General features: G+C 43.9%; 1 protein-coding gene across 1 annotated transcript in view; it reads right to left on the minus strand.

The window, feature by feature from the left end:
• The window catches only part of LOC123751613 (sodium-coupled monocarboxylate transporter 1), a 251,420-nt gene that overhangs the window by 37,353 nt on the left and 190,135 nt on the right, over positions 1 to 23,932 (minus strand). The gene's annotated exons all lie outside the window — the stretch shown is intronic.

Below are 23,932 nucleotides of genomic sequence, written 5' to 3' on the forward strand. Positions count from 1 at the left end.
GTAAGTGGTGGCCCTTTTGAGCCATCAACAGTATCAATAGATGATACTGGAGATCTGTGGAGGTGCGACTGCACCCTGCGTGACGGGAGATGTCTCCCATAACCAAGGAACACTTGGTAACCCCTTAAAGTATTATATAAATGCATTTGCACCAGGTGACGGGAAGAGGACGGGTGGGCCACTGGGTGACGGGAAGAAGACCTGTCGGAAAATCCGACACCATTTAATAATATCAATGCAATTGCAGATAATATTGCTGCGTTGTATACACAAGTTAACCCATAGAAAATGTAACACTGGGTGTTACATTTTCTAACCCATAGAAAATTTGCACTGGGTGACGGGAAGTGGACCTGTCGGAAAATCCGACACCATTTAATAATATCAATGCAATTGCAGATAATATTGCTGCGTTGTATACACAAGTTAACCCATATACAATGTAACTTGTAGTGGAATTTTCCGTCTATAGAAAACGGGATATCATTGCCACATACTATTATAAATTCACCAGCTATTCTGCTGGGAATTATTCTTAAATACATTAGTCTTTGGACTTTACCATCATCATAACATCTCATTTCAATTAACTTAATTATCAATATTAAAATAGAGTAAATGTGACCCTTCTATCACTTACTGTCATCTGGACAATGTAGGCCATTAGCGTCAGTGGTGAGGGAGTGGTCAGCCATTGTTGTTTAAGACCAGAGGCAGGGAGCAAATTCGGCTCCTGTTAATTTCTCTTGGACGAAGTGTTATGGAAACCAAAGGTCTTCCATCATCAACACGCTGTCAACATAATCAAGGAAAGTGTTCTGCCGAAACCCGTTTATCTAATCATTTTTGGCCATTAATGTCCGTAGATAGGGCGACCGGTTAGAATGCGAACAGCCTCTTAAAATAAGGTAATTAAGCCTTGGTCTTTATGATTCATTGTACAGTGTTTTCTCTGATATAGCTGTCATATATTAGGATTCTGACTTTTAGCTAGCGCCCTATGACAGGTCAAGAAGAGGAAGCAAGTTTGTGTACCAGTTACTGGGTGATGGAAGCTGCCTCACAGAGGATAATTTGGTGTCTACATCCTAGTTATATCTGGTGGACTAAGGCCTGCTGTACAATAAGATAAGGAACCTCCTCAATGTATACTAATATATGTAGTTTAATACTGTAGTTTGATTGGCTGCATATATATAAATTCAATATAAACCCCCCCCCCTACTGTGTAGAGGATCGATTTGTGAGATTATTGCAGAAATAGTCAACTTAACATCATACAAATTGCTATCGAAATATATAAATTAACGTATATATAAATTCTATATAAATTCATATAAATTAAATAAATATAAATCTCACAGGTCGGTTCCCACAGGACCACCAGGTGACGTGAAGAGGGCACGTGGGCCACCGGGTGACGGGAAGAGGGCGGGTGGGCCACCGGGTGACGGGAAGAGGGCGGGTGGGCCACCGGGTGACGGGAAGAGGACGGGTGGGCCACCGGGTGACGGGAAGAGGGCGGGTGGGCCACCGGGTGACGGGAAGAGGGCGGGTGGGCCACCGGGTGACGGGAAGAGGGCGGGTGGGCCACCGGGTGACGGGAAGAGGGCGGGTGGGCCACCGGGTGACGGGAAGAGGACGGGTGGGCCACCGGGTGACGGGAAGAGGGCGGGTGGGCCACCGGGTGACGGGAAGAGGGCGGGTGGGCCACCGGGTGACGGGAAGAGGGCGGGTGGGCCACCGGGTGACGGGAAGAGGGCGGGTGGGCCACCGGGTGACGGGAAGAGGGCGGGTGGGCCACCGGGTGACGGGAAGAGGGCGGGTGGGCCACCGGGTGACGGGAAGAGGGCGGGTGGGCCACCGGATGACGGGAAGAGGGCGGGTGAGCCACCGGGTGACAGGAAGAGGGCGGGTGGGCCACCGGGTGACGGGAAGAGGGCGGGTGGGCCACCGGGTGACGGGAAGAGGGCGGTTGGGCCACCGGGTGACGGGAAGAGGGCGGGTGGGCCACCGGGTGACGGGAAGAGGGCGGGTGGGCCACCGGGTGACGGGAAGAGGGCGGGTGGGCCACCGGGTGACGGGAAGAGGGCGGGTGGGCCACCGGGTGGCGGGAAAAGGGCGGGTGGGCCAAACGTGGCGGGAAGAGGGCGGGTGGGGCAAACGTGGCGGGAAGAGGGCGGGTGGGCCACCGGGTGGCGGGAAAAGGGCGGGTGGGCCAAACGTGGTGGGAAGAGGGCGGGTGGGGCAAACGTGGCGGGAAGAGAGCGGGTGGGCCACCGGGTGGCGGGAAAAGGGCGGGTGGGTAACCACCCAGTTTTCATGATTTGTGCCTACAATTTCATGTCCTAGAAATTTCCATTGACTGTAGTGTAACGAGGTCCCACAGCATCGCTGGTAGCATAATCTTTCCCGTAAATCATCAATAAGCCACCTGGCCTCAACACGTGTCTAGGGGTACAGTGAGAGGCTACAATGTTAAACACTACCTGTTTCTAGGGGAAAATTATATACATGACACCGCTCTATATACAACACATATTCACATCTAGTAACTGAAATAATCATAGCACTTGTCGGAAATTTCCGACACCCCCATTTACTAACCCCTAGTACTATAAGATGAATTTATTTTGCTAGGAAATCAAATTTACTAACACTACTAACCAGTAGCGTAGTACAACTAAATTCTCCCTAACATTATTGCCGCTGTTTCATCAGCTGCCCAGTTTCTATGAGAACTAACTATTTATATAAATCAAATTAAACCCAGTCTAACCTTTGGTTCAATTTACTAGGTAATATCGACTGGAAATTGATTTAATATATTAGAACAAATTATACATCTGTTTCTAAATAAAGTTTCGCCAGCTGCGATCAGTGGATTCCAGGTAGGTAAATGTCGCAAACTGAATATCATCTATATACAGTATATCAATTATTCATCTAACAACACTTCGGTTCAATAATAAACACAGCGGAAAACCGTCTGTTGATACCAGGAATGCGGTATTATGATGTAAAATAACGTCAGCAATGTTTTAATCAGATAGCAAACTAGAATAAAATATTGTGGCTTATATGCCAAGTTCATACTCAGTCTGGGATCCTATTGGCACGCACGTCACTCCCACACTTGCCGAGAGACTTGGTTGAGGAGCAGCCATCTTGATCTGTGTCCAGAAGCTGGCTATTATCATTGTCTGTTATACGGATCGTCCGAGCATTATCGAGTCATTGACTTTGCTGCCAACTTCATCTGTCATTGTGGTCACTGCGTCCGGATGAATGAGAATACCATGTCACGGTTTATGGCCATATTTCGTGTTATAAGTTGTCCAATCGTTAAGCTGCTAGATCATTAAAGAACACCAGTAAGCCTGTTTCCCCAGTCAACCCCCCTTTCCATGTATATTAGTGGAAAAACTAGTAGGCATGTCGAAATTACATACTATAAATTTTACAGAGTGGCGTCTGTCTATGAGAGAAGATTGTTCTTTCTGGTGAATCACAGGTTTGCCACGAAAACACGCCCAGACAATATTAGACTGGTTACGGAAGGCTGTATGATGCATTCTCCTTAATCTTAACTGGTTGACAACTAAGACATTGTTTCTAATTATAATATTGTAGTTAGTCTACTAACTCTATAATAGGGATTTACTAATGAAATTTAGTATTGAAATTATTTCAACATTGATGTATTCCGGTTCCCACATTATTAGTTCTACCCCCCCCCCAAAGGTGTACAGGGGAAATAATCCAAATATCATTTAGAAGTTTTTACAGTCCACTTCTCTAATATTTATTTGAATCAATTATTTACTTTATTATTATATCAGATTATGTGCTGGAGAATTTTCCCCCACATTTGTTATGGTCCTTCGACCCAAGATAATACAGAACCGGTTCGTGCCCATAAAATATTTTTTATGGTTCTTCGAACCGGGATGGTCTAAAGATCTAGACTATTATTAAATATCAGTGTAACAAATAAACTAACAAATTATTAACAGTAAAACAAATTACTAACTTATTAGGAACAACTCATCAATTTTTAACTCCAGTGCATGCAGTAGTGTCACTAATATTATAGTAATATAGTTCCAAACCTTTATATAGGTAAATCAGGAACTAAATAAAATTGATCAGTATAATACGCAGTACAGATATATGCTGCTAAATTTAATGCAGCATTTCGTACGTCACATCTGCTAAAATTAATGTTGTTTTAAATCGGCAGAGTTGAAGCACATTATAAAATCCCACCAACTTGTGAATAAACCCCTCACGTAAAATTATCCGATATTTGGGTAGGTTATTTTCGCGTGAATCACTAATAATTAATAAACTTTAAACAAGTAATAGAACTGATGAGAAGTTACCAACACTTATCATATTATATCTCTTTGATTAAGAGTCTTACCAGGAGTTAGGCTATCCACAATTAAATTAATATTTAAAGGCAATCAGTAGACCGCCACATATCATATCCTAACTCAGTTAATTTACAACAACAATTCACGTAACCATCTCCATCTCTGCTAGGCTAAGGCTTGATGTATAAATGGCAATAGTAGGACAAAGTCAGCTGCCCACAACACTGAGTCACATACCTAACACTGAAGTGAAAATATTTAGGTCTCCTGGAGCAACAGCTCGTAACTTTTATAACGATCCTGTATTAACACCAGCTTTAGACTGGCCACACCATCTAACAATTATTTATCTTGGTAGCAATGATATACATCCAACTCGACACCCAGCCGAAACACTTAATAATCTCAGAAATATAATCAATTCCTTTTATGAAAATAACTGCAAAGTTGTCTTTACTTTAGTGGAACCTCTGCAACCAATAAGCAGTAATTGTTGGGGAGTAAGTCCAGAATTTTACAAACGTGCAGCCAACTATATAAATTTTCGGCTAAGAAGAAGGGTGAGACTGGAGGCTACCTACATACAGTTTTCTGCTAGACCATTTCGTGAAAACCAGACGGAGTACACTTGTCACGAGAGTCTAGGACACATGTGGCCAACAAATTAATCAATACAATTAACCATCACAGGAGATTGTGGCAAGAAAGCAAACATTAACTAGTATATATATAAATGTCACTCATGTATTTCCTATAACTGTGTATTTTCTTGTATAAACAAAAATCACAAAACCCAAAAACATAGCACTATTGTAAATTTACATATTATTATTATTGTATTATATGCCAACCCATATAAGGTAGGATTTCTTAGACTGGAATTGTACTGAAGCATGTACAACTCTTCAAGCTAATACTAATAACCCCACTAATAATCCATTTTTAGTAACCACCTAGTTAGGTAGGCTTAATATCAGACTAGTGCTGTATCCAGCAGTACTGGTTAATCAACATTTAATAATGTGCAGACCCTAAATAGGGTGGGACTCATTAATCACACGAATTGTGTGCTCATATCTTTATCATATCTAATTGTGTTCATCTTTGAGTGTTACGAAGTACCACTACCCATCCGAAGGCAAATGAGAAGGACTAACCCTAGGAATCTCCTGTAGGGATACAGAGCATTATTCAAATCTAATATATAATTAATCTTTAATCTGGATGCCAACCCCCACAAGAGGTAGGATTTATATAGCCCAATGTAGAAACTAAATACTAGATATTATCATAATAAAATCTGCTCTACATATATGAGCAGGTAACTTAGTTAAAATAATAGTCATTAAGCCCTATAAGGCTCGAACCCATAGCCGACATGGCTACACCAGAAAAGGTAGAACTAGTTTTGAAAGACCTTAAAAGTCACCTGACAAGGCTACTCAACAAATGTGACTGCTGGATAGAAGTGTATCCAGTTGATGTCATGTTGCTAAAATTCTCCGCTAAGATGGCTAGCCAAAAATTCGAACAAGTAAAAGAAATGATAACATAGGTGCACTCAATGTCAGTAACACTAACCCAGATGAAATAGATCTAATCATATCTGACCTAGCCAATTATGAAGATTAAATTCAGGCCAGGTTAAATCACTATAATAAGGTGCTTGCAACAGAGAATATTCATGCAGGGCAGAATCCCTTTAGCAGCAAACTCACACCAAAGCAAGCTCACAGCTCATCAGATAAAATAAAAGAGCTGAATCAATATGAGGATACTCCTCTAATAAAGTTAGATCCGTATGCAGGCGATGAGTCACAATAACGTGGCTAAAGAATGTTGTCCAGATCACACACTAGAAGGTGAAGAGACGACGACGTTTCGGTCCGTCCTGGACCATTCTCAAGTCGATTGTGACTTGAGAATGGTCCAGGACGGACCGAAACGTCGTTGTCCCTTCACCTTCTAGTGTGTAGTCTGGTCAAAAGTTAGATCCCTTCACTGGATCAATAATTGAGGTTAAAAATTCATTCTCTGCATCCTCATCTAATACAGCTTTACCTAATGACTCACTTACAGAAACTGAACAGTTTTCAGAAGCTTTATCCACATATTCTATGGATTCCGAGAACTAAATACATGAGGCTACTGAACTATTATGCCTCCAAAGTAAACATAAGGGAGTAAATAAAGCAGAGGCTGAAGCTGAAATTACAGCTGAAGCTAAACAAGAAACTTTAAACCAAAATAGTGGTAGTCCTAATCACCCAAACCAGCCTTCTAAAGGTAATGCTGACAATGATAGTCCTAATCAAGCAATTCAGCTCCCTAGGAAATGTGCTGACAAAGAGAGGGCTATCATATCACTCGTACACCAGTTACTGGACTTAATCCAGCCAGATCAATCAGTTGACTTCTTGCAAGCCATTAGCCTAAAACTTAAGCAACTGTTAAAATCATTCAGCAGTGAAGTGGTTCAACCCACTGCCGAGTGGATGACTAAAATTGTCATTCAAAAAAAATTGTCCAACGGGGTGCTAGACGAGTTATATCCATATAAAAATAACACCATCCTGACAATGCAGGATATCACTGAAGGTTTGTGTTCTGTTGTAAAGAAAAAACAAGCAAACCCGGCACTTAAAGCCTATACTAAATCTACAGAAACAGTACCCACATCAAATTCTTTAACCGAACCTCCTAAAGTGACACGATCATTAAGTAATACAGGTACTAACAATCAGTCTAACACTAGAAGGTCAAACACTGAGAGAATCAGTGAGACCTAAGAGTACAACAAGTACTCCCAAGAAACAACAGCCAAACACTTCCACACCAAGGTGGAAGAAACAAGGCAGTAGGAGCATGAAAGCAGCAAATCCCTCAAAACCTGTAGTTATTGTTTCACCTAAACCGGTGACCCTTAAGCATGCTGTAGGCTGGGGGTTATGTCTGTTTTGCCATCAAAATCATTCCTTATATCACTGAACAATTTATCCTAACAGAGACATCCGAGTCAGATGACTCAAGCAATTACACACATGCACCAGGTGTCTCAAACCAATACTAACAACTGTGAGACCCCATTAAACACATGCAATAGGTGTCGAAGGGGCCAGCATCATGCTGCACTGTGCAAGTATACTAAATCAAAATATTCTAACCCCGGGGTGAGAGATAGAAATTCCACCCAAGTACAGCGCTGCAAGGTGCGAGAAAATTACAGCATACAGTCACCAACATCTCACGTTAATGCAACAGTGCCCACTGCCCAACTCCTAGTCAAGAATAAAGGGACCAAGATCGCCATTTGTGGCCTATTTGATCAAGGTTGCCAGAAAACCTTTATCACACAGAAAGCGGCAGAGGCACTTAAACTTAAACCAGTAACACAGGTTAAATTAAACCTGTCAGTGTTAATGATAAACAGAGGACCCCAAGACTACACAGTAGTCCAGTCACTAGTATGTCTAGGCGCTTATATCCGACCTATCCAGGTCATAGTAGTCGATCAAATCCCTTTTGACCTAAATGTTAAGGGTCTAGGGAAAACAGCCAGATTTCTACAGAAAAATGGAGTCAAATTTGCTGACAGCAAGATAACATCTGATCGCCTCATCAATATTGGTCTATTTGTACGGGCAGACCACTACTACCAGTTTATTACTGGACAAACCAAACAACAGAGCATGAACCTGTTGAGATCAGCAGGAGGCTATCTACTTACAGGTACAGTTTTAAACCTGAAGAAGCCTATGCCTGCTGACAATTGATGTTAATAGAAAATTAAACTGTCAGCTGAATATAAATCTCTAGCAACCAAGCATAAAGGAGAAAACAGCTGACTAAATAAAACACAGATTGAGTTTGGTACAAATAATATTAGCTGAGATGTTTCTATGCATCTCGGTAGATAATCGGTGGCCAGCAGCCTAAAAGTTGCAAGTCACAGCGACCAAGCCTCTGACCCACTGTAGACCCAGAACTATTCTCGGTGGTAATAATTGACCACATTCAGTCCTTTAAGCAAAATACAAAAAATAAAGCTAGAAAATCTAGCACCCAAGGAATTTCGTGGGAAGATGAAGTCATAAAGAAACTTTCCATACCTGCAAATCCTACAGGGATAAAAGTCTAATACAAGCTGGCACCTAAGGTCAGCCAACAAAATCTTTGATTAGTCTTCACAAGAAGACCGCAGTTAAAATGCTTTCGGGTAATTCTTCACAAGAGAAGACCAAAACCCCACGAAATTTCTCTGAACTACGAGCTTAGTAATCCACCTGATTAAATTTTACCTGCAGGATTGCATCAGTTTTGTTTTTGGCTATTTCTTTCTGGTTTCTACCCTTAAGCAACCTTAGAAACATTTTTAAAGATGCATCTTATCTCAAGCAAAATTTAAAACTTACAATAGCTTGTAGGAGAACTCTAACCAGAGATCAATAAATTGTGAAACATATAGATTGGGATGATCCATTACTAAATATTGTTCAAGAAATATTGTTCGTAGTAATCATGAGTCAAATTCTCTCCATAACCTTAAGTTTCTCATAACATAATAAACATAAAAAAACTATTAATTAATTATTAACACGAGCCAAAGGCACACCCCTCCCGAAGCTGCCGCCAGAAACGACGCAATGCTGCGTCGTTACTGGACTACCCTCTAGTAAACAAATAATGCAGTGCTGAGTCGTTACCGAGCCAAAGTGTTAAGTCACTTTGACTCTGTAACGACTCTGCGCTGAGTTGTTCGTTTACTAGTGGGTAGTCCAGTAACGACGCAGCATTGCGTCGTTTCTGGTGGCAAATTGGCAGCAGCTTCGGTAGGGGTGTGCCGTGGTTTTGGACGTCATATGCATATACACCTGTAGGGAATTTCATTGCGAATTACAATGATACCAAAATGAAAGACCTAGGACCAGAATTGAGGTAACAAAGTTGAAAAGAGTATACCCATTTTATTGCTATTTATTAGTGCTCACTGCGGTAACGCACTGTCACGTTCTCTGTTTGCTGTGGGTAGGACACCGGGCTTTTGGACTTCATATTTGCATATACTCCTATGGGGAATTCTATTACGAACACAGTGATACCAAAATGAAAGATCTAGGACGAGAATTGAGATTTCCAAAGTGAAGCGAGTGTACACATTTTATTGCTCTTGCGCACTCCTGGGTAACACGCTCTCACTTTCTCGCCGGGCTTTTGGGCTTTATATGCATTTAGTCCTGTAGAGAATTATATTGCGAACACATTGATATCAAATTGAAAAACCTAGGACGAGAATTGAAATGACCAAGTTGAAAAGAGTATACACATTTCGGTATAACCGCGCTCTCTCTTGTAATGAGAGGCACCTTGTGGTGGCGCAGCCCTCTTTTTCTGATAACTTTCATATTGTCGGCGGGTGGAGCGCGCCGCTGTTTTGACATTATATGCATATACTCCTGTTGGAAATTCTATTGCGAACATATTGATGTCAAAACTGCCCTGACAGTTTGGCTTCCGGTCCCAAAAGAGCACCAATGATGTAATCATTAGTCTCCGTGACGTAATCTACTCAGCCCTTGACAAAAATGAGTTTCCGATTGGACTCTTCATTGACCTAAGAAAAGCCTTTGATACTGTTAATTACAACTACCTTTTACTTAAGCTCCAGCATTATGGAATCCGAGGCCTTGCCCTGGACTATATCCGATCCTATCTTAGTGACAGACACCAATATGTAACCATCAATGATACAACCTCTTCCACTCTACCAATAACCGTTGGAGTGCCACAAGGCAGCATCTTAGGACCTCTTCTATTTCTTATATATATCAATGGTCTGCCTAATGTCTCTAATATTCTTAAACCTATATTATTTGCTGATGATACTACCCTCATCTATTCAGACCCCAACTCACATTCACTAAATAATGTTGTGAATAATGAATTAAAAAAAAAGTCCACTTATGGATGTCAACTAACAAACTAACACTAAACATAGAAAAGACTTACTACATCTTATTTGGAAGCAAATCATCGAATGCAATTCAGCTACAGATAGACAACATTAACATCAGTAATAAAAATGATGGAAAGTTTCTTGACCTATTCCTAGACAAGAGACTCAACTTCAGCACCCACATTCAACACATAACTAAGAAAGTCTCTAAAACAGTTGGAATACTCTCCAAAATCAGATATTATGTTTCTAACTCTGCTCTCCTCTCACTATATTATGCACTAATCTATCCCTATCCTAATTATGGTATCTGTGCATGGGGGTCTACCACTGCAAACCACCTTAAGTCCATTATCACCCAGCAAAAATCTGCTATCAGAATAATAACAAACTCTGCTTTCAGACAACACTCAGCTCCATTGTTTAAATCCCTTAACTTGCTAAATATTAACTCCCTCCACACATTCTCTTGTGTCAACTACATTTACAAAACCCTGTTCTTAAATGCAAACCATGCTCTGAAACTCTCCCTGGACAGATGTAATAGGACCCATTATCACCACACCAGAAATAAATCTCTTTGATATTCTCAGGGTCAAACTTAATCTGTGTAAACACTCTATGCAAATTAAGGGACCTAGTCTATGGAACTCACTCCCTAGTGAATTGAAAAGCTGTCAAACTTTTGCCTCATTTAAAAACAAAAACAAAAAGTACCTAATTTCATCTTCGTAGTTTCCTACACTGAGCTTTAAATTTGCTCTGTATCTAGTGTTACCCAATCTCCCAACCTTTATGTACTTAACCCAAACAACCTTATCATTGTGTTCATTGCTGTCTTCTTTTATGTGCTAGCCATATGCTGTATTGTGCCTGCTAAGTTTTGTTAAACTACCATTCAAGCTGTCATTGCAATCATTCTGAGCTACCTATGTGCTTTAATATACCTACAATTTTTCTCTCATCTCTTATTTTTTTCATGCTTTGTAACTGTTATCATTTTTATAAATTTTGCAAGTATTTACATACTTATAAGTTTCTAAAATTAAGGACCTGCCCGGAACGCTGCGCGTACTAGTGGCTTTACAAGAATGTAATTATTATGCTATGTATCCTCACAAACCAAATGTACCTTCTTGTATATATATAAATAAATAATAAATAAATAATAAATAAAATGAATGATCTAGGACGAGAATTAAGGTGACCAAAGTGAAAAGAGTGTACATATTTTATCGGTCTTGCGCGCTCCCGGGTAACACGCTCTCACTTTCTCTGTTGCAGATGGTACGCTAGGCATTTGGACTTAATATGCCTTTAGTCCTATAAAGAATTTTATTGCGAACACAATGATACCAAGTTGAAAAACGTAGGACGAGAATTGAGGTAACAAAATTGAAAAGATTATACACTTTTCAGAATTACCGAGCGCTCCCGCGAAATTCCCAAACCCACCCGGAGTAGTGCACGCGCGCGCGCGCACGCACGCGCGCCAAGAGCATCAAAGCATTAAGTTACTGTGCTAAGTTATGCCTCAAGAGAATGTTATAGCACTGTAACATAACATATATAAACCGAGCAGACCCCACAGCTCACAAATAAACCTTTTAAGTTAGTATGTGCTCAGTTATGCCTCAAGAGAAGGTTACAGCACTGTAACTTACCATGTATAAATCGAGCAGATCCCACTGCTCACAAATAAACCTTTAAGCTATGTGCTCTGTTGTGCCTCTAGAGGGTTATATCACTGTAGCCAAACATACACAAACGAGCAGGCCTCACTGCTCCCAAATTAGCTATGGTGATGCTGTTAAAGGAAATAGTAAATTGTCACAATTAGCATTAACATTCTACTTAGGTAGACTTTAGGCCAATTAATTAGGGTCTGCAGAGTTTGTACTCAGTATTAAATATAGCTGACTATTAACAGAGACTGATTTAAATAAAAATGATGATATTTAATGATGATCAATAAAAAATTAAATCCTCATTTAAAGTGGAGGATGAATTAATAAGTCTTCAGTGACAAGTAGTTAGGCTGTAGCCTAACTTTCTACAAGTCACAACGAACAAGCCACTAGCCTCACTGTCGCCTCCAAGTCATCCTTGATTTTAATGAATAAACATACTCACCTTGCACTCAAGCACACCCTCATTCTTCTTCTTCAACCTCCCATAACCTATCTCATCACCAAACAGCATCAGCCACCTCAATGTCCTATGCCAGTGTCCTTAATGCTTCACCTCACCAGCAACATCTCCATAATACTGCACAACAAACTCAGTCCTCTCCACCTCTCTTCCCTCACCCACCACCTCCACCTTATTCTCCTCTTCAGAACCTTTCATATGAACGAGTCACTGCCTGTGTACAAGCTGCTTACTTTTTTTTTTTTTTTTTTTGAGATATATACAAGAGTTGTTACATTCTTGTACAGCCACTAGTACGCTTAGCGTTTCGGGCAGGTCCCTGGAATACGATCCCCCGCCGCGAAGAATGGTTGTTACAACCAAGTACACATTTTACTGTTGCGTTAAACAGAGGCTACAGTTAAGGAATTGCGCCCAGTAAATCCTCCCCGGCCAGGATACGAACCCATGACATAGCGCTCGCGGAACGCCAGGCCTAACTTTGACTTGAAGGCCAAGGACAATGGCCGTGACTTTGCTGACTATCTTCCTATTTTTCTCACTCATAACTGCCTTCCTAGTATCTCTGTTCCTCCTACTCAGCTATTGCGCTCTGCTCCATTCTCGCCTACAGTCCTCACTCCACAAAACACCACGACTTCAGCTGAGGAAAATACTACAGTTCCCCCACAATGTTCTCCCAACCCACTCCTGACTGCTACAGAAAACGGTGCCACTGACCAAACAGCACATCCTGGACTATCCCAAACTGAATCATCCATGTCAAAAGCACCTTCACCCTCTTCTCCCAACATTGTCCCCTCCACTTCTAATCTGACTTCAAACACTACAACCTCTGATACCTCTCACCCGGTTCCTGCCAACAAGCCTTCTGCCTTCCTCCATCCCCCAACAACTCCAGCGATTTCTTCTGTAACTCATCTCGTCTCGTCCCGAGCCCGCTCAGCAACCCGTTGTCTTACTCCACCTCCCGCTGTCAATTTCCCACAATTCCTACCACCCTCCTCCAAGATGCACCCTCCTCAGTAACTGCCCAAGTCATTGAATCACGCAAACCTCATGCTCCTGTACATGCACAAAACCCCACCAGCACCCCATCAAAACCTAAAAATTCATAAAGATCATCCAATTTAATGTGCGGGCATATTTCTCCATTAGACACATGGTGTCAGATTTTATTGAGATCGAGAGACCTGATGTGCTATTATTAAATAGCACATACATTACGAACTCATATAAAATCAAACATTATTGCTACTCCTCTTACCAGTCACCAGATGAAGCACATGAAGGAGTAGCAATACTCATCCGTTCTTCATACATTTCCTAGCCATTAAAGTTCATACACAAATGGGGTCTCCCATCATCTGCACAACTTACACCCGTCCTAACACCGACATTCCCATGCAAGATTTCATAACTCTCTTCAACCACACTCACTTGCCTGTTTTTCTGCTTGCAGACCTCAATGCACAACATCCTACATTCCACCACAATACCACAAATCAGCATGGCAGACAGCTTCACCAAATATACACCCAAAAACATCTATTCTTTCTTGGCCCTGATTTCCCCACTTGTTTCACACATGCAGGTTCTGGCCGGCCTGATCTCATATTCACCAACAGACACGGCAGCAACTTGCAACACTTCATTTCACCAGGGCCCATTACGGGCTCTGATCATATTCCCTTAATTCTCACAGTCTCCACAAATCCTATTCTCATCCCCAGCACTCCTCAATTCTCATACCTTAGGGCACACTGGGACATGTTCAAACAACACATTGATGACACTGATCTCACTTATGAATACAATGACAAACATCACACTGACATCGACACACAAGCACGCAACATACAAGACACCATCATTCGTGCAGCAAACATCTCCATTCCTAAACAACACACAAACCACATTTCACTTTCACCCCCCTCCATTCGCACAAAACGCCTCTTAGCTTGCTATCACACTAGATTCTTACAAAATATGCATCGTCATGGACAAATACTATGGGACCTAACAGCATTAAAAAACCACATCCTTAACAGCCTAGATGAAGATCACACAAAACACTGGAGACACCTCATAGAACAAGCAGAACAACACAGAAAACTGACACCTCAAGAATTCTGGAAACGAATCAAACGATTACAAGGATCAACTCACACACCGTTTAAATACCTTCTACATAATAACAACAAAATCACTGATCCTGAAGCAGTTCTCAACATTTTTAAACACACTGGAACAAATCTTTCACCCACATCCTCCTGAACCATTTGCACGCCCCAACATTGAAATAGTCGAAGACTGGATACACCAAAATAGACACGCAACTACACCAGACGACCTCATCCACCTTGAAAATCTCAAACCAAACACTGAACTACAGACTCCCCTAACTCTAGCTGATGTCAAGACAGCTCTCATGGGCACTCGTCGTAGAGCCCTTGGTGCGTCTGGCATTGGACATATCCTTCTTAGACAACTCCCTGCTTCTATCATTACTGCTATCACTAACCTATTCAACCCCTCCCTTGCCTCTGGATACTTTCCACTCAACTTTAAGTCTGCCACAGCCGTTCTTATTCCAAAACCTGGAAACCCTACACTGACCCAAAGAACCTATAGACCCATCAGCCTTCTAGAGACACTTGGCAAAGTCTTTGAAAGGCTGATCAACCAGAGACTTAGAACCCACCTTGAACACAATGACTTACTCACTAACAAACAATTTGGATTTCGGCCTCACCGCTTCACTCACGACGCCTTAACATCATGACTAACTACCTCAGTATCAATCAGCACCAAAGACTTAAGACTGCACTCATCACTAAGGACGTTGAGAAGGCCTTTGACACTGTTTGGCATGACGGCTTAAAATTCAACTATGCAAAAACTTTAATCTTCCTCTTATCACCACCAAACTTCTTTCTAACTACTTAGACAATAGGACAATGAGAATTAAGTTCCTCCGACAACACTCTGACTACTTCAACTTACATGCCGGTGTTCCCAAGGTTCTATTCTTGCCCCGACACTCTACATCTTATACATAAACGACATTCTGACCCTGTTCATCACACTTCATTAACCATATGTTATGCCGATGATGTCTCTCACCTTGTCACCAGCAACACCATTGATACACTAAATAACGAGCACACAACAGAACTTGATGTCGTCACTGAGTGGGAGTAACAAATGGCGTATAAAAAACCAACTCCAGCAAATCTAAAATCACCTACTTTTTCTGTAAAAGAACTATTCGCCAATTCCTCTCAAACTCTATTCATACACTCCAAATCCTACTTATATCTCTGTATCTCCTCCTCCACAGTCCTTGGACTACATTTGATCGACAACTACTCTTTCACACACACATTACACAGAAACATGCAATAGCTCTTCAAGCCATGGAAAAAACTGTACAGACTTAGATTTACAAAACCTGAACACAAAAATGCACCTTTACAAAGCACTTATTAGACCTCTCCTAACATACGCTCTACTAGCTCTTTCTCTATCTGCACGTACTAACAAAATAAAGCTTCAAAGAATACAGAATAGAGCACTAAGATGGGTACTCAACACCGCTGGCAAGAGTTAAATACCAATCAAAGTCTCATTGAAAGTACTAACATTCCTGCCCTAAATACCTACTGGAAAACTTTATCTGACAAACAAATGATAGACTACTCACTTATCATGAACAACATCATTGACTTTCTCCTACACACTCTCAGACTACCACGACACACTCATGACCTCTCTCTACCATCCACACTCCTCCTACTCTGTATTTCGTTAAACTTTAGCTCTCAACACCCAGCATCCACTATCATTACATATTCAGCTCTCAACAACCAGCACAAACCATCCGTAAAGAGTTCAGCCCTGACGCTCTTGAGCCAATCACTGCGATGTTGTGAGTTTGTGATGTCCCGATGTTGTCACTGAAACACCCGACTGAGTCCCTGCCTCGAATGCCGCAACCTAACGACACGCAGCTGGGTTTAGCCCTGGCACTTTTTCTCTTACAAATCTTCTTCCTCTCACCCCCCCCTTATCTTCTTCTGTCCCCACTTCCAAGCTCGCCCAAATGGGCATCTTCTCCTGTATTATTCTGATTCTGATTCTCAGTTCCTGAATGAAATAAATTTAGCTAGGTTAAAAACTTAGTAAGACTATGATGTAACCTAAAATAACCGTCCTCAAAGTATTACTGCACAACAGTGCAAACTTAGCCAATATTTAATTCTGCATAGGAGCAGACAATTCCTCGTCTGAGATGAGGTGATCTTATGAGTCTCCAGTGCATGAGTTAGTATCTAGTAACTCGCCCAGTTACAAGTCACAGCCACCCTAGACAATGACCTCACTGTAAACTGGAGTCTCATGTATCTTAAAGGACATAATGATTTAAAACTTTAACCACTAAGTAAACGTTTCCATGACGACAGAACACTTTAGCCCCTCCTGGCAAACGAAAAAAAAACTAGCGCAAAGTGCCTCTCTTTGAGAGCACTTTGCTGAGCCACAGCAACCATCCTTGTCCCCCAGTCCCTCCCCACCATTCTCTCCTCAGCCTCCCAACCATTCCCCACTCCACCATCCCCTCTTCCCTCCCACCATGTCCCACTCCCCTGTCCCTTCGTCCTTCCCCGCCATTACCCCCCCTCCCTTGTCCCCTCATCCTCCCCACCATCTCTCCACTTCCGTCCCCTCGTCATCTCTCCAGCTTATGTACCAGCCTCTTATGCGGTACTGTGAGCCTGGACATAAGCTGGAGAGACAGGCAGGTGTAGCTGGTAAGGTGCTCCAGTGGATAAGGGAGTACTAAGCAATAGGAAGCAGAGAGTTACGGTGAGGGGTGAGACCTCCGATTGGCGTGAAGTCACCAGTGGAGTCCCACAGGGCTCTGTACTCGGTCCAATCTTGTTTCTGATATATGTAAATGATCTCCCGGAGGGTATCGATTCATTTCTCTCAATGTTTGCGGACAATGTCAAAATCATGAGAAGGATTAAGACAGAGGAGGACTATTTGAGGTTTCAAGAAGACCTAGACAAGCTGAAGGAATGGTCAAACAAATGGTTGTTAGAGTTTAACCCAAGCAAATGTAATGTAATGAAGATAGGTGTAGGGAGTAGGATGCCAGATACAAGGTACCATCTGGGAGATGAAATACTTCAAGAGTCAGAAAAAGAAAAAGACTTGGGGTTGATATCATGCCAGACGTGTCTCCTGCAGCCATATCAAGAGGATAACATCAGCGGCATATGCCAGGCTGGCCAACATAAGAACGGTATTCAGAAACTTGTGTAAGGAATCATTCAGAACTTTGTATACCACATATGTCAGGCCAATCCTGGAGTATGCAGCCCCAGCATGGAGTCCATATCTAGTTAAGGATAAGACCAAACTGGAAAAGGTTCAAAGGTGTGCCACCAGACTAGTACCCGAGCTGAGTGTGTGTGTACTCACCTATTTGTGCTTGCGGGAAGTTGAGCTATGGCTCTTTGGTCCCGCTTCTCAACTGTCATTCAACTGGTATATAGGTTCTGAGCCTATTGGACTACACCTATCATATCTACACTTGAAACTGTGCAAGGAGTCAGCCTCCACCACATCACTGCCTAATGCATTCCATTTGTCAACCACTCTGACACTAAAAAATTTTCTAATATATCAGTGGCTCATTTGGGCACTCAGTTTCCACCTGTGTCCCCTTGTGCGTCTGCCCCTTATGTTAAATAGCCAGTCTTTATCTACCCTGTCAATTCCTCTGAGAATCTTGTACGTGGTGATCATATCTCCCCTAACTGTCTTCTAGCAGTGTGAGGTTTAATTCCCGTAGTCTCTCCTCGTAGCTCATACCTCTCAGCCCGGGTACTAGTCTGGTGGCCAACCTTTGAACTTTTTCCAGTTTAATCTTACGCTTGACTATGTGTGTGTGTGTGTGTGTATTCACCTAGTTGTATTCACCTAGTTGTGTTTGCGGGGGTTGAGCTTTGCTCTTTCGGCCCGCCTCTCAACTGTCAACCAACTGTTTACTACTTTTTTTCCCCACACCACACACACACACACACCAGGAAGCAGCCCGTGACAGCTGACTAACTCCAAGGTACCTATTTACTGCTAGGTAACAGGGGCATTCAGGGTGAAAGAAACTTTGCCTATTTGTTTCTGCTCGGTGCGGGAATCGAACCCTCCCACAGAATTACGAGTCCAGTGTGATATCCACCAGGCTACCAGGCCCCCCTAGCCTGTGTGTGTGTGTGTGTGTGTGGTGTGTGTGTGTGTGTGTGTGTGTGTGTGTGTGTGTGTGTGTGTGTGTATTTGTGTGTGTGTGTGTGTGTGTTTGTGTGTGTGTGTGTGTGTGTGTGTGTGTGTGTGTGTGTGTGTGTGTGTGTGTGTGTGTGTTTTGTGTGTGTGTGTGTGTGGTGTATTTGTGGTGGTGTGTGTGTGTGTGTGTGTGTGTGTGTGTGTGTGTGTGTGTGTGTGTGTGTGTGTGTGTGTGTGTGTGTGTTTTGTGTGTGTGTGTGTGTGTGTGTGTATTTGTGTGTGTATTTGTGTGTGTGTGTGTGTGTGTGTGTGTGTGTGTGTGTGTGTGTGTGTATTTGTGTGTGTGTACTCACCTAATTGTGCTTGCGGGGGTTGAGCTTGCCTCTTTGGTCCCGCCTCTCAACTGTCAATCAACTGGTGTACAGATTCCTGAGCCTATTGGGCTCTATCATATCTACATTTGAAACTGTGTGGAGTCAGCCTCCACCACATCACTTCCTAATGCATTCCATTTACTAACTACTCTGACACTGAAAAAGTTCTTTCTAACGTCTCTGTGGCTCATTTGGGTACTCAGCTTCCACCTGTGTCCCCTTGTTCGCGTCCCACCAGTGTTGAAGTTCATCCTTGTTTACCCGGTCGATTCCCCTGAGGATTTTGTAGGTTGTGATCATGTCCCCCCTTACTCTTCTGTCTTCCAGTGTCGTGAGGTGCATTTCCCGCAGCCTTTCCTCATAACTCATGCCTCTTAGTTCTGGGACTAGTCTAGTAGCATACCTTTGGACTTTTTCCAGCTTCGTCTTGTGCTTGACAAGGTACGGGCTCCATGCTGGGGCCGCATACTCCAGGATTGGTCTTACATATGTGGTGTACAAGATTCTGAATGATTCCTTACACAGGTTCCTGAACGCCGTTCTGATGTTAGCCAGCCTCGCATATGCCGCAGACGTTATTCTCTTTATGTGGGCTTCAGGAGACAGGTTTGGTGTGATATCAACTCCTAGATCTTTCTCTCTGTCTGTTTCATTAAGTACTTCATCTCCTATTCTGTATCCTGTGCCTGGCCTCCTGTTTCCACTGCCTAGTTTCATTACTTTGCATTTACTCGGGTTGAACTTCAACAGCCATTTGTTGGACCATTCACTCAGTCTATCCAGGTCATCTTGTAGCCTCCTACTATCATCCTCTGTTTCAATCCTCCTCATAATTTTTGCATCGTCGGCAAACATTGAGAGGAACGAATCTATACCCTCTGGGAGATCATTTACATATACCAGAAACAGTATAGGTCCAAGGACTGACCCCTGCGGGACTCCACTTGTGACGTCTCGCCAATCTGAGACCTCACCCCTCACACAGACTCGTTGTCTCCTGTTGCTTAGGTATCCTCTATCCACCGGAGTACCTTCCCTCTCACTCCAGCCTGCATCTCCAACTTTCGCACTAGCCTCTTGTGTGGCACTGTATCAAAGGCTTTCTGACAATCCAAAAATATGCAGTCTGCCCACCCTTCTCTTTCTTGCCTTATTTTTGTTGCCTGGTCGTAGAATTCAAGTAACCCTGTGAGGCAGGACCTGCCATCCCTGAACCCATGTTGATGCTGTGTTACAAAGTTCCTTCGCTCCAGATGCTCCACTAGTTTTTTTCGCACAATCTTCTCCATCAGCTTGCATGGTATGCAGGTTAGGGACACTGGCCTGTAGTTCAGTGCCTCCTGTCTATCCCCTTTCTTGTATATCGGGACTACGTTAGCTGCTTTCCAAATCTGGCAGTTCCCCTGTTGCCAGTGATTTGTTATACACTATGGAGAGTGGTAGGCTCAGTTCTCTTGCTCCTTCCTTTAGAACCCAAGGGGAGATTCCATCTGGGCCTATAGCCTTCGTCACGTCCAACTCTAGTAAACACTTCCTTACTTCCCCACTGGTAATCTCAAACTCTTCCAGTGGTTCCTGGTTAGCTATTCCCTCACTTACCTCTGGAATTTCTCCTTGTTCTAAGGTGAAGACCTCCTGGAATTTCTTATTCAATTCCTCACACACTTCCTTGTCATTTGTAGTGAATCCTTCCGCCCCTATCCTTAATCTCATAACCTGTTCCTTTACTGTTGTTTTTCTCCTAATGTGGCTATGCAACAATTTAGGCTGAGTCTTTGCCTTGCTTGCGATGTCATTTTCGTATTGTCTTTCTGCCTCTCTTCTCATCCTGACATATTCATTCCTGGCATTCTGGTATCTTTCTCTGCTCTCCAGTGTCCTGTTATTCCTATAGTTTCTCCATGCCCTTTTACTTTGCTGCTTAGCTAGCCTACATCTTTGATTAAACCATGGGTTTCTCATCTTCATTTCTCTGTTTTCCTTTTGGACTGGGACAAACTTGTTTGCTGCGTCCTTGCACTTCTGCGTGATGTAATCCATCATATCTTGGGCCGTCTTTCCCCTGAGCTCTGTTTCCCATGCTATATCTGTTAGGAATTTTCTTATCCCCTCATAGTTTCCCTTTCGGTATGCTAACCTTTTGGTTTCGGTATCCCTCCTCGAGTTCAATAACCCTTCTTCAATCAAGTACTCAAACACCAGTACACTGTGGTCGCTCATTCCTACTGGGTCCTCAAAACCGATTTCTCTTATGTCGGAGTCGTTCAGAGTGAAGACTAGGTCGAGTCTCGCTGGTTCGTCATTGCCTCTCATCCTTGTGGGTTCTCCGACATGCTGGTTAAAAAGTTGCTTGTCACCACCTCCAATAGTTTGGCTCTCCACGTATCCTCGCCTCCATGCGGTTCCTTGTTCTCCCAGTCAATCTTTCCGTGATTGAAGTCGCCCATGATGAGCAGGTGGGATCTATTTCTACAGGCAGCAGAGGCTGCCCTCTCAATTATAGTGTTAACTGCCTTGTTGTTGTTTTCATACTCTTGACTGGGTCTCCTGTCATTTGGTGGAGGGTTGTATATTACTGCTACTACTATTCTTGGTCCTCCCATTGTTATGGTGCCTGCTATGTAGTCTCTGAACTCCTCACAGCCCGGGATGGCCATCTCCTTAAAACTCCATTCCCTTCTCATGAGTAGGGCCACTCCGCCTCCTCCTCTACCTTCCCTCTCTTTCCTTATTACTGTATACTCCTGGGGAAACACGGCATTCGTTATGATTCCAGAGAGTTTTGTTTCAGTGAGTCCGATTACATCTGGGTTAACTTCTTGTGCTCTTTCCCTTAGTTCACTTGTCTTGCTTGTGATCCCATCTATGTTCGAGTACATCACCCTGAAACTGACTCTCTTCTGCTTTTTTCTGGGGGGGACCTTTGGGATCTGGGGTGAGTGGGAGCTGGGGGGACCTGGCACGGGGGGATTGGTGGAGGAGGGAGGGCTTGGGGTGGTGGGGGAGAGGGGGAGGGTACAGGGGGTGGATAAGAGGGGGAGGGTACAGGGGGTGGATAAGAGGGGGAGGGTACAGGGGGTGGATAAGAGGGGGAGGGTACAGGGGTGGGTAAGAGAGGGAGGGTTGGGGAAGCATGGGGGGAGGAGAGGCTGTGGGGGATAGGGGAGATGGGGGGGCTTGGGGGAGAGAAAAGGGTGGAGGGCTTGGGGGGCGTGGGGGAAAAGGGAGGGCTGAGGTGGGTGAGGAAGAGGGGAGGGTTTAGGGGAGTGGGGGAGAGGGGAAGACTTAGGTGGGGTGGGGGAGAGTGGGGGGCTTAGGGGGAGGGGGGAAGGGAGGGCATGGGGGTGGGAGAGACGGGAAGGCATGTGGGAGAAGGGAGGGCATGGGGGATGGGGGAGAAGGGAGGTCCTGGGGAGAGGGGTGAGGGGAGAAGGGGGGTGAGTGGGGGAGGGGGAGGGTGCCCTAGGTGGGTACTTAGTGGGGGGCTGACAGGGGATGGGGCAGGTTGGGTGTCTGTTGGGTAGAATTTGGGGGTGGTGCCCCAATCCCTGTGGCTGTTGCACTGTTTGAGGAGGGTTCTCCACTTCCCTCTGGGATTGTAGGGTTCTGGGTTGTGGTACTCTGATTTCCTTCTCTCTCCCTGCGCTCCTTCCTCGCGTCTGCTGTCCGTATTCTCTCTTCCCTTGTCATATCCCTCTGCAGGAATATTTTCTTGAACGTCTCTACACCTTTTAGACAACACTTCCTTGCTAGCAGTTCCTCTTTCGCGATTTCGCTCATGTGAAAACCACCTTTATCATTCGGTCTCTGTCCTTGTTGTACTTTCCAAGCCTGAAAACCTTTTCAACATTTCGCTCAGCTCCCTCCATCCTTACCTCTTTAAGGATCTCTTAATCATGTTTTTGTCCTTGTCTCTCCGCTCCTTGGTCTGGTCCCTGTTTGTTCTTCAATGCCTGCTACTACTACTGCTCTATTTCTCTCTATCAGCCGGCTAGTACATCTAGCTGCTTCCTGAGAGGAAGCCACTTCCATGGCAACTTCCTTAACCGCAGACCTAGCTTCAGGGCTCTTTTTAAGCATTTCAGCAAATGAGATCTGGGTTGTGGTGGTCCCCTCCACAGTAGCATTCCCATCTCCCTGGGGTACGGTTGTGCCTGGTATTGTGGAGAGTCTCCTTTAGGTATCTTATCTCCTCCTTTGCTGCCCTTAAATCATCTTGCAGGTTGGCTACTGTCTCCCTCATTACCCTCAGTCCTTCACTGAATTCATTCTGCATTTGCTGGAGTACTTCCTTCATCCAGGCTTCCTGTTCCATCCCATCCTCTGTGTTTTGTTCCAGTTGTGAATGTCCTGCGTTTGGCAGTCAGAGTTCGTCTCCCTTCCATGATTTCCCTATGAGAGAGAGAGAGAGAGAGAGAGAGAGAGAGAGAGAGAGAGAGAGAGAGAGAGAGAGAGAGAGAGAGAGAGAGAGACAGACAGAGGACAGAGACAGAGGGGGGAGGGAGAGAGAGGGGGGAGGGAGAGAGAGGGGGGGAGGAAGAGAGAGGGGTGGGAGCGAGAGAGGGGAGGAGAAAGGGGAGGGAGAGAGAGAGGGGAGAGGGAAGAGAGGGGGTGAGGGAGAGAGAGGGGGAGGGGGAGAGAGAAAGGGGGAGAGAGAGAGAGGGGGAGGGAGAGATAGAGGGGGAGGGGGAGAGAGAGGGGGGAGGGAGAGAGAGGGGGGAGGGAGAGAGAGAGGGGGGAGAGGGAGAGAGAAGGGGAGAGGGAGGGAGAGGGGGAGAGGGAGA

Source organism: Procambarus clarkii, chromosome 87 (genome assembly GCF_040958095.1).
Source record: "Procambarus clarkii isolate CNS0578487 chromosome 87, FALCON_Pclarkii_2.0, whole genome shotgun sequence".
Classification (NCBI taxonomy): domain Eukaryota; kingdom Metazoa; phylum Arthropoda; class Malacostraca; order Decapoda; family Cambaridae; genus Procambarus; species Procambarus clarkii.